The sequence below is a fragment of the Bidens hawaiensis genome, unplaced genomic scaffold, assembly GCF_021521415.1.
Source record: "Bidens hawaiensis isolate Kalapana, Puna unplaced genomic scaffold, B.hawaiensis_p1.1 tig00024225_1, whole genome shotgun sequence".
In the NCBI taxonomy this organism is placed as follows: domain Eukaryota; kingdom Viridiplantae; phylum Streptophyta; class Magnoliopsida; order Asterales; family Asteraceae; genus Bidens; species Bidens hawaiensis.
The window spans coordinates 126,613-139,856 of record NW_027493804.1 but is presented as its reverse complement, the minus strand read 5'-3'; the positions used below and the strand labels follow the sequence as shown (position 1 = coordinate 139,856).

Below are 13,244 nucleotides of genomic sequence, written 5' to 3'. Positions count from 1 at the left end.
TTTAATCTAGAAATAAACTAGTTCGTGCTTCACATAAAAGCTTAAATTGACCCACAACCCTAATTAAGCTTACTAGCTATATAGATATATAATATTTGTTTTACAACACACACAGACACACATATTATATATATATGTATATGTATAATGCTAATATATGCAAATTTATGAGAAATAATAACTAAATATATTTCGTTATATGTATAAAGTATTAAGTATATATGTATAAGAATAAAACAATTATAAATATTTAATAGATAATAAATGTGCCAAGTCTAAGCCAAACGCAAGTATGACAAATTATTATATCAAGAAATGAGGTTAAAGCTTGGCTCGACTCGTTTACATCTTCAATATTTTTTCGCCGTAACCTTATATATCATGTCTTCTTTTTGTATTTATTCAACGTGGAGTGTACCATGTTTCAAGCATAAAAATAAATTTCATTGACTTTTATAAAAGTGTTTTTAGTTTTATTGTAAAAATTAAAGATAATACGAGTTGTAATGAAATTGTTTGCATTTGTAATTGTTATCGACCTAGAGGAGTCATGGAGGCAACAAAAAAAATACAAGGACAGAGAATTACATATTAAGTAAGGTTGAGGGACCAACATTAAATTTTGATGAATTATTACAGAAACATCGACGAAGAAAACAATAAAAGGAATAGTAGAAAAAGGTTAATGGTGGGTGTCCAAGAATATATATTTTGGAAAACAAGCAACTTTATCACCCATTTATTAAAAAGGTGAATGCTTTTCTTGAAGGAGAAAACAGCATAACTTGTTAAAGATAACTTCCATTTGAATCGTTGTTTTTTTGTGAATTTGTTGATTAAAGTTTCGGAATTTAAAGGTACGTTTAGTGACTTTAGTCGATTGTAATAAACGAAAACAAGTCTTGAGGTATAAACGAGGTTCCAAAGATGATACATTATTTACTAGATTGCTTATGCATCATTGTGTATCAATCACTAACATTAACCATAACCTATGGTTTGGACCTCTTGCCACCTGATAAAGCACGGTGTGCACAATATGATGTTAGTCATCACGTGACGTGAAATTAGAAACAATGTCGAGTCAGAGGTCAACTCTTTGTCGATGAGGCCTAACCCTCATGTCGACGCTAATAATACCCGTATTTTGGACCGGGCATTACAACAATGCCTTTTGCAACACAAAGATTGTCATTTTATTGTGCTAGCTTTTATTTTTTGAATATATATATATATATATATGTATGTATGTATGTATGTATGTATGTATGTAGGTTTAAGTTTTGAAGAGAAGTCATTTTAGTGTGAGAAATGCGAGAAGTTATTTCAACCAATCAAAAATTTTCTTTTAATTTTTTCTTTTAATTAAATCTAGGGGTATAATGGTAAGAATTAAAATTATTATATTTGGTAACTATTAAATGTTTAGAAGTTTCATTTCTTAATTATTACACCTTTATTAGTTTTTTATTTATTAATTAAATTAAAAACATTTATAATGTTTTTTGTTTTAATCGTAGACATCATTCTCATATCTTTAATTTTTTATATTTTTCTAATTCTTTATTTTTAATTAAATTTAAAAAACACCAAGACTCTTTTGATCTCCTCATCCTACATTCAAATTGAGCCCCTTAAAAAAGATCAATCAAAAATTTATCATAGAAAAATCAAACGTTCTGCTATAACTTTCGTTTTTGAAACATATAAACTTTTGTTGGTCATTCAAAAAGATAAATAAAAATCGTAAGCATTCAAATCACTTTTTATTCATACACAACAATTTATAGATACTACACAACAATTTATGGTACATACAACTTGCATATGTACCTACACAAAGTTTATATATCACAAACAAAATATTATCTTTAATTACTACGCACCAATTACGTACACTACATAAACAAAAATTATCTTTCATTCCTACACAACAGTTTATGTACCTTACACAGATTTTTATATCATAAACAACGTACATGTATGAAGCCTACATACAAAATAAGTAACCCTACATATAAATACTAAATGTGTAGGCTTTGTTCATACTATGATTTAAATATTTAATCTCATTCTTTATAATTCAAAACCTACACAACATCATATACTCACACAAAATTATTTTATAAAAGTTACTCATACATATTATCAAAATAAGTCCTACACTTGAAATTACAACCATACGATATAGTTTTTTCATACACAATAAAACAATTGTTCCTACATTATAATGAAAAAATCTTAATAGTGTGATAGAAAAATAAAAACTAATATGATTAACCGTGCATTTCCTTTGTTTCTACTCTCTAATAATTGTTGCTATATTTAGAATAATTAATATTGAGTGGCCATGCAGGGCACGAGATGTAATTAATACATGTTAAGTTTCATTTTAGGCCTGTAGATAATAAAATACCAATATATCTTTTTAACATTAAATACATTAAAAACGGAATGTCAATATTACTAGATTGACATTTTGAATGTAGTCCATTGATCAAACATAATCAAGGTTTGTAAATAACTTATCGCACTTCTTACAATAAAATGACTTCTCTGCATGTATATATATATATATTGTTTTCTGTTTTTTTGTTACTTAGATTAATTTTTAAATGTGAGGCATTAAAATAAACACTGTTTTTTTTAGCTACGCGTACAGTTTTGTAATGTATTCTTTCTTCCTTTCCAAGTATTTTGTTCCTAATTCTAAACGTTACCATCTTACGTAAAACACTTTCAATTGGCACGATTTTATAAGAATTTAAATTAATATATGAATATAAAGAAAAATAACGTACGAATTTTTGTTTGAAGGTAAAGTGGGAATATTGGAAAAGCAAATCCAACGAACGGCGCGTAGCATACAAAACTTAAAATAACTAAAGTGCTTAAATTGCACTTAATTTTCTGCCGGTTTTTAATTGTAAATATTTGCCTCTTTGGGGAAAAAGTTAACGGGGGAGTCAACACCATTGTCTTTGTAATTTATGGTTAAAATACGATTTATTCCATTTAAATCACCTCCCAATTTAAAAGTTATTTAGAAGCTATATATAAATATACATGAATTATGTGACTGATCATCTTTGTTGAATCACATAATATTAAGAAAGATTAAAAAACAAGCATTCACATAAATAATTAAAGGCATATTTGAATTAAATTAAGGAGTGCATTATTTATTTATAAATTATATAAATACAAAGGTGTAAGTAGGAAATATCACTTTGAATGGTTAAAAAGTATTTTTCTAAAAGCCCCAAATCATGGCTTTTCAAAATGGCTTTTTAGAAAAACCAATAAGTATTTTTCAAACTCAATTCCAAACATGCTCTTACTATTCAGTCTAATATATAATATACAACATTTATATCCAATTAATGTACTGTAGTGGTAGGGAGCTTGGGTTTCTCAATGGAGACTCAAGTTCAATTCCCACTTACAACACTTTGGGGGATATGGGTGTCGCTCTATAAAGAAAGATTGAGATCTTTGTGATTTTCAGTTCGATCTCGAGGGCATCTGGGTTTTACCACCAGTGTTTCGGGCGGTGAGTTTACCCCGGAACTGGAGATAACTTGGAGGCGCTTAAGGGCTCCGTACGGCTGTGTTGGGCTAGCGAGCGGTGGCCTTTTGCCATTGGGTCACCCCGTACGGAATATCTAGGCATTCTATATTTGTTGGCCGTTAAAAAAAATATATAACATACCACATTTCATAGAAAAAGAAAAAAAAGAAAAGAAAAGAAATCGTATAGTTAATTGCTCATCTCTATGTAATCATGTTAATATAATATGTAATTGTATATTTTTATTTATAATTTTAGAAGTATATTATAATTATGAAAAGTGATAACCAAAAAGAGGTCTTAAAACACATTGATTGTTTTACGAGCATACGATTGTTTTACGAGCAAAAAGACACACATTGTATGCTCTACACATATTCTACTTCTAAAATCATTATATATACACCTCGCATAATCTGAACCTACAACCACTTAGTTTATTTTATAGGTCCAATATCACAAGGAACGATTAGTACACATATATATTAAAAGTTTAAATTACATTGGTGTAAAAAATATATATTTAAAATAAAAATTGTTTTTCTTTTGATTTTATGAACATTGCTACAATTTTTAGTTATCAAATTAAATTATAATATATTAAAATAGGATATTTCTATATTTTAACTTAAATTATTAGTTCTTGTTATTTTATTACAACTAAATAAAATTTATAAAGCTGACAGAACAACAAAAATAGAAAATAAAAATCTACTTATAAATTTATAATTATATTACATAGATCAAAGGCAAAACTTGCTTTGTAATTAACCAAAAACAAAATATAATGTACAATAAACAACATCATTTATAATGTCCCTAAAGTTGGATTTATGTTTTGGCCCCCAAAACTTGTTTTGGCGGACGATGTTTATAATATTATGCTGGGCAAAACCTCTCTAAACATTAACCTCTTTAATTTTTATAATAATTTTTGGGCAAAGCCCTTTACCAAAAAAAAAAAAAAAAGGTTGGATTTATGCGCAACTTATAATAAAGCCCCTAAATGGCTAAATCAATACATTTGTCGTGCCTTAAATTTAAATTTTGTAACGTAAAAAAAGTTTAATAATGGTCGTAAGAATAATAGAGAAAACATATTTATCATTTTTATTTTTATTAAAATTGTGACCATTCTAAAAATCGTGAGGATAGAAGTCATGTGATGAGAAAAAAGTATAGATTTAGAAAAAAATGTCAGTCTAAGACAAATACATCTAAAGATATTATAGACCTATTTCATCTATTTCTAGTTATATTTTTTATTTGAATTAAATTATATATATATATATAGGGCTGTTATGCATATAACTTAAATACGAAACCTATCAAAAGTTCAAAACGACGTAGTTTTGATTAAACCTTAAAATAAATTTTAATCATAATAATGTCACTTCATCAATTTCGTTGGGTGACCTAATTAATTCACATATATCATTGTGATAATCGTATTCCGGAATGAAACATCATTGATTGAAATCAAATAATGGATTTGAAAAAACGATGAAAAAACAGTGATGATCAATTTGGTGAGCGTGCAGCATATGAACTTTGAGAACAATCAGAATCCAAGTAGAAAAATTTATTCACAGTTCATTATTTAAATATTTAATTATTAACTAGCAGGTATTGATTTTAATATAAATTGTATACAAATTGATATTCTGATATTGAATAGCCATGTTCTTCATAATCCAAAAAAAGAAAACATAAAACTCATTCCCAGTTCTTAGATAAATAATTAATTGATTTTGGTTCGTAATCCAAATCGGAACATGAAATGCATTCCCAATTCATATTTAGGTGACTTGCAAAACTGATGGAATAAATGAGAATTATTAGGATAAGAATTTATTTTTAATTAGAGTCAGTCAAAACTACGTTGTTTTGATGGGTTTCGCATCTAAATTATATGCATAACAGTCTCATATTCACTTTTTCATATATATATATATATACACACACACATACACACACACACACACATATATATATATATATATATATATATATATACTAGATTTTATCCCCCGTATTACGAGGGTTGTTTTACATTTTCATTTTCAATATTTATATGTCTATTTGGATTTTAATTTTATTTATTGTAAGAAAGTTGATAATTAATATACTTGAGGCTTAATGATAAAATGGTTTTACAAATAGATGATATGTTATAATCCGGTTTAAAAGCTATCTGGGTTTGGTGATACTCATTACCCGTTTATTTTCTTTATTATAAAATTATTTTTTAATTATAAATAATATATTTTTTAATAAAATAGGATATTAATTTTTAAGGGAGAAGGTTCATGTGCATTTTAGTCTTAACATAAGAAGGTAAGAAATAATAGCAATTTATAAAAAAATGAGAACGTAAGACACAATATCAACTACAATACCAATCTACATAAACAATTATTTGTAATAACAAAGAAAAAAACCTAAAACAAATACTTATAACGTCTCATAATCGAAAATTAGCAAATACGAACAAAACATAACATAAAACACTTATAAAAATAAAACTAATAATAATAACAAATTGGTTCTCACTGTTTTCATGTTAAGAATAAAATGTATTTGATCATGTTTCTAATTTTTAGTATATCCCTGTTTTATAGGATTTTCATATCAACATTTTATGAAATTAATTTTTAATATAATGAGATGTTATAACCCGTTTAAGAGCTATCTGGGTTTGGTGAGACCTTTACCCGTGAATTCGGGTCAAATGTGTGAGAAGCCTTCATTTGCAAATAAAGCAATCTGATGACTTGAGAGAATGGTTGTTTCACACTTTTTATTTTTTAATATTTATTTTTGGGATTTTAATTTTCTTTATTGTAAGAAAGTTAATAATATACTTAGCGTTTGATGATGAAAGAGTTTCATAAATAAATGATATGTTATAACTCGTTTAAAAGTTATCTGGATTTGGTGACCCATGACCTGCTTATGTTTTTTACTATAAAATCGTTTATTAATTATAAATAATATCTTTTTCTTTTTAAATTGGATATTAAATTTTAGTATATCCCTATTTTATAGGATTTTCACATCAAATAATTGGTAAGATTAATTTTTAATTTAATGAGATGTTATAACTCGTTTAAGAGCTATCTGGTTTTGGTAAGACCCATACCCATGAATTTGGGTTAAATCAATGAGAGACCTCCATTTAAAAATTAAGCAATCTGGTGGTTTTTATAAAAGGGGGGAGCGACCATATCGCGACACATAGAATTTTAGGGTTTTGGTTTATATATACTATAGATATAAATGAATTAAATTAACTCATCAATAATTAAATCAGTCAAAATATTTATTTAATATACATTTTTAAGTAAAAAGTATATTAATTATTAGGTGGGAGTCAAATATTAAGTAAAATATAGCGGAAGACATAAGCGGAGTAAATTCGACCATTAATTAAATATAATAAATGGCCTAAATGTAGCTGTGTAGTAAAATTCTAAAGCTCAAAATAGTAAAAAAGAAAAAAGACGACATAAATGTCGACTTTTATATAGTTTTATCATTTTCTAAATAATCATAACTTCTTTACACTTCATTATTAGTTTCATAAAATCAAGTATTTTATAACCTTTAATTTAAATATATATTATAAAAGTAAAAACAATAAAATTGTTTCAAAAAGTGTGTTGTGTACTTGTGTTGTAACTGAACATTTTGCATAATTATGAAAAAATAAGGTTACGTGATTATTCTTGTATTTTTACGAGTATACCTGTGAGTGATTTCGCAGTAATTTTATACTTAAGTTGCGTAATTACCCTTATTTTATACACTCCATAACAAAAATCAATTTCATATCAAACATACTTTTTAAAAAAGAAAAATAATAACACATATTTTTTATATAATAAATTTGTTTTTTTGTTTTTTTAAGAAATTAAAAAATAAAAAAAAAAATCTGCTGACAAAATTAAACCACTCTTCCAATCATTCTCTTGGCACTTCCCCAGATGTATACTCCACAGTTTATGCTGAGATGTCACCTGTCCTTTACTGTTTAATTATTTAACCTTTAACCCACTTTCCCATCAAACTTACCGTGGGCCATGGTGCGCACATCACCCCTCAAACCCCATATAAAACCCACCAATCTTCCAACCCACCACTCGCCCAAACCCACCATGATACGCTCCGTCATCCTAGCCCTCTTTCTACCGTGCGCCGGCATGATGGGCATCCTTATTATTTACATTTGCTTGCTATGCTACGCTGGCTGGTACCAACAGCAATCCGCTGCTCCGGTTAATAAGCCTCCAGCCGAACCCGGGTTGTCGAAAACCCAACTGGACAAGCTGCCGGTTGTGAACGGTGAAGATTTGGTTATGGATATGGAATGTGCGGTTTGTTTAGACGATATCGAACCGGAACAACCTGCCCGCTTGTTACCCGGGTGTAACCACGGGTTTCATTTGCAATGTGCGGATACTTGGCTGTCAAAGAACCCAGTCTGCCCAGTTTGCCGAAACAAACTGGACGCCGGGTTCTTTGCTCCGCCTGAAGCAAACCCGTGCTGAATATTTCAGATACAGGATAATATTGATGGTACGAGAGGCTGGAAAGGTGTTACAACATCAAATCTTTTGATCAAGTCTACAAAATTTTGATGCTATTGCTATGTTTCTTTGTGGGATTATTATTCTTATTATTATTATTTTGTTCATGTAGTAGTAGTGATTATTAATTTATTATGATTTGTTATTCAATTAATTATTATTTAAAATTTGTTTGTTATCAAAAATAAAAATTGGGTGTTTTTTATTTCGATTTTGATTTTGAGTAGCTTGTTGCCCGTTTGCCTTCTGTTTGTATTGATGTAATAAAAAACTTACAATTATCTTTGAAAGAAAAAAAGGATTTTGAGTAAAACAGAATAATGGAGTGTGGAGGTTGGTTGCAGACTTGCAGTGCCGAAGCGTAGACGAAAACGTCGGTGGTCGGAATCATTACGTATAAAATTTTTCATAAACATTGGGTCCGACCTCAAAATTTTTGAGAAAAACTGGTAAATTTATACTACGTATAAAAATATTTGGACGAAAATAAGTAAATTTATACTACTGAGCAAAATATTAGTTTATTATTATTAAAAGTGAAAAAACTGGATGGTGTTGATTTCAAGTTTGTGTAAAACAGAGCAACAGAAGCAGGTTGTATGGAAATTGAATAAGGTGGAGGTAATTACGTGAGATTAACGCGCCACTAGTGATTAATTAGGGTTTTAATTACTAATTAGTATTAACACGTTTGTAAATTTGTTGGAAGATAGCGGTCACTTGACTGGCAAAGGCATTAACTTCAAGGAAAATATCTAAGTGTGGCGTTTTAAGAAAGTTTATTATTTGAATTTATTTTTGTGGTTTTAATTTGATCATAATTAATGTCTTAGTTGGGTCATGTGAAGTCTGTGGGAATGGTTGGTTATAATTTATAGACTCTATATGTTTATATTTATTTATAATTTTATATTGTTTGCATAAAAATTATTTTTGTTAATAAAGTTAGGAGTAAGAAACGAAGAAGTGTCACAAGTTTCTATTTTTTTTTTGAATGTTTAAGCTTGTCTTCTACTATTTACATAAACCGTCATTGCCAGGGATCGAACCCTGGACCTCTCACCCAAAAGCCTAAGCCTTTACCATCCCACCAAAGTGGAGATGACACAAGTTTCTATTTATTTGTTCATGGGTAAGCTTTCACATCAGTCAGTGACCACTGAATTGGTGTTAGAGAATCTCATACGTGTAATCATAAAAACCATTTAGAGCCATGTAATATTTGCAAGAAGTGTAAATGGATTCGGGTCGATGGGTTAACATTTTTTCTAGTTGGCAGTCGAACTCTTTAACTGAACACAAACTATGTATTTATTCGTGTCGTGCTAGGACTTAGAAATTAGTACACCTGAGTTATGTATCAAGCCTTCGAAAATTTTAAATAACAAATTATTTTAAGAATTAATTAAGTAATTTGTATCATTTAGTTTAAAAACTACATTTAAGTTTGTAAACTTTAGAAAATTTTAACTATTTGGGTTTTTTTTTACGTTTTATATATTTTTTAAGAAAATTTTAACATTTTACAATTACTTTAAAAGTTTGCAAACTTTAGAAGTTCTTAAAAAGTAATTTACAAATGATATAAAATAATTATAAATAGCTACAAACATATGCATTTATAAAAATATAAAACCTATTTTGCAGTTTATTAAAAAAAACAAAAAAAAAATTAAAAATAAAAAAATAAGTGAGGAAGAAACTTTGCTTGGATGGCCTTGACGGCGCATAAGAACACGTACGTCCGTAGCAAACGTCCACCTCGCACGTTCGTAGCACGTGCATTAAAGATGGTTTATTAATTAGTTACTTATAACCATTACCAAACAACACCATTGGTAGTATATATGTTTGGTGCATAGTTTTCATATACTTTTGAGAACCTAATTTTGTTTTTTTAATAAAAAAAAGCTACCATTGAAAGAAAATTCGATGACTAAGTTAATGCTAAATTTTAAAGGTTAAAAGTACTTCAAGTAGCATTCAAGCATGAACATGGAGCTTTAGAGAGTAATATTGCATAATTACAAATTCACAACCCTAATCAGTAATCACATACCGAAAAACAATTACAGATATATTTTCTATTACATTTTATATTCATTGATTATTTTAGTCAATACTTTATACAATCAATAGTTATAGCTCGCTGACTACACACCAGTAAACGTCACTCTAACGACTTATTTTTGAAGTAAGATAATATGAGAGTGACGTAAAGAATCGTGCTTCAGTATTAGTAGATATTGTTCTGCTCAAATGTTGGAGAGTATTGTTGAACTAGTAAAGCATATATAACTTGTCTCGAGGGTCATACAATGTTGGTTAATAATGTCATATCTAATTATGGTGAAACATGATAAGTCAGTGAATTAGAATGACATATATACATACATGTGAAAAAAGTAAAGACAGAATATAAGAGAGGTTGTGCGGTTTACGTTGAATAAAGACGTGGGTGTTGAGAGTAGGGGATGATAATAAAGAGGGTATCGATTGGGGGTTAAAAGGTTTGGAATTGTTGCAAATAGCTGTAATGGGTGGATGGGTGTGGGGCTTCAAAAAGGGTTATTATTATAGTTAATGGCTTCGGCCTGTGTATGTAGTATATGTATATGTACGTGTGAGGATGACATTTGATATAAGGTTTTAAAGGAAGTATTGAGTCTCTTTTTCTTGATTCAAATAGTACATTTCTCTCATGCTTTTTAGCATTTTCTAAGAGCCTTTGCTTAAAAGAAAAAGGTTAAGGGAAAAATTTCAAACTAACTGCTTTTTTGAAAAAATTTAAAATGATCATCCCCATCTCATATTCAAGATGAGATTCAACGTCTAATGAGAACCTGATATGTGGCCTCAAAAATTTGAGCTCAATTTCATCGTGACGATGAGATTTGAGATCAATCTCATTGTGACAATGAGATCTGAAGCTACGTGTCAGATTTTCGTTGGATGTTGAATCTCATAGTGAAGATGAGATTGGGGCGGGTCTTACTTGGAAATTGACAAAAAGGATATATCATTTTTGGAATATCTCTCATCAGTTGGGTTATTTTTGGAATTTTCCAAAAAGGTTAATGCTAGTTTTATTATTTTATTAATTTAATATCTAAAATGATTTTGAAAGCAGTAACAAAAAATTTAATAAACTAGCTGGGCTAGCCCAGTTGGCCAAGCAAAGGATGGGAAGACATGGGGAGACCCGGGTTCGATCCCTGATGCCAACCGGATTTTCCCTGATGCATAAAGCCTGTCGTGCCTTCGGGCGGGGTGATCGGGGGTTTTATTGGGAATGCCAAATGATCCTTAGGTTCCAGCATGGGTCCCGATAATGTCAACATAGTCTGGACCAAAGGGTGATGGGGTCGTGAATGCGGTCGCGTTATCACTTAACTGAGAAAGTCGTCGTTCAAAAAAAAAAGAAAAAATTTAATAAGTTATTCGTGTAAATACTGATTAGAAACAAAAAGATTATATTTCTTTTCATTTTAATAAGTTACTAGGATAGTATTCGTGTTACACACGGATGTAACACGGATGGAACATATATAAAACATAATATATATGTAAAATCATATAAATTTAATGAAATGCAAATGTCGTATTTATATATAAATAATAATTTTACATGAGATAAAAGACATCATAACTTATTTTCATTCAAATACAAAAACATACCAAAACTAACAAAGATAAATGAGATCAATGAAAAGTTAAAACATTTTATAACTTATATCATGAGTACAATACGCAAACAAAGGAAATTTGTCTCTAAATAAAAAAAAAAGTCTCCAAATCTTAAAACATAACAATAAAAACATATCATTATCTTTATTTATTAATCAACAAAGGGTAATCAAAACCATTCTTTTTGAAACCTTCTTTAACTTAGGAGTTACAAGTTTAGCACCATATGTCATTTTGTCATCAACTCCATCTTTAATAACGCCACTAAACACATTTGTCTTCTCTTCCACATTTTATGTTTTACACTTAATTGCCGATGTGCTAGATTCATCATCAACGTCAAACACATTCATAAGTTTCCTCTTCAGTTTATCATCAAATAATGTAATTGATTACTTCTTCAAATTATTTTGATCCTCAAATTCAAATTATGATTAGCATTTATTGACTAATAAAGGAATGATATATTTTCATTGTTAAGTTTTAATATTTGAAGAATTTTATTTTTTCTATTTTTTTTATTTGGGGACTAATATCATTTGTTTGTTTAATAGTACTCAAAGTTATTGACCCGTGGACATCATGGGTGAAAATATAAACAATGTTAATTAAACACACAGGGACCGGGGGTAAGATTATTGTTAGTGAATAAAAACATTAGGATTAAAATTAATTGATTAATTATGTGAAAATTATAAGTATGGAAAGTGGATGACATGGAACATTAGGTGGACACCGTAGAAAAATGACAAGTTGACAAATTGGTTTTGCGTTAGTATATTAGTTAGATTAGATTCAAAATTTAAAACTGAAGGAAGCAATAATTTAAATAAAATGAAATGTCAAACCGTGTTAATGAGTAAAATGAAATTGGAAACAATAATTAAAATAAAAATAAAATGTCAAACCATGTTAATGTAAATGTGTATATATATCTTAAATATGTAAACGGATATTCTAGTAAGATTTAAAAGTAACTATAATAATTTTATGATCTTTTCATTAATTATATTTAATTGTTAACAAATTTAACCTGTGGTGTAGTGTAAGCTCAACTATACTTAAAGTTATGAATTCAAATTTAAAATGGTGTTTAAAGTTTTAAAATCCATAATACATAAAATGACTTTTTTACCAAAATTTCATTAAAAATAATATTCAATTAAAATGAATATATTGTAATTGTGATATCTAAATAGGAGATACTAAAAAATATAAACTCAAAACAGAAGGAACTACTAATTTAAATAAAAATGCATTGTCAAACCGAGATTTTAGCAAGATCATTTTGTTAATCATAATTAGTCAGTGTTTTAAAAACCGGTTCAAACCGGCCGGTTGAACCGGATTTCGCACAGCAGGCCGGTATTTTGAGTCCGGTATTTTTGACCGTTTTG

General features: G+C 28.6%; 1 pseudogene; it reads left to right on the top strand.

The window, feature by feature from the left end:
* Positions 1-7,776: 7,776 nt before the first annotated feature.
* LOC143568748 (E3 ubiquitin-protein ligase ATL23 pseudogene) lies at positions 7,777-8,121 on the top strand (annotated as a pseudogene).
* The last annotated feature ends 5,123 nt before the right edge of the window (positions 8,122-13,244 follow it).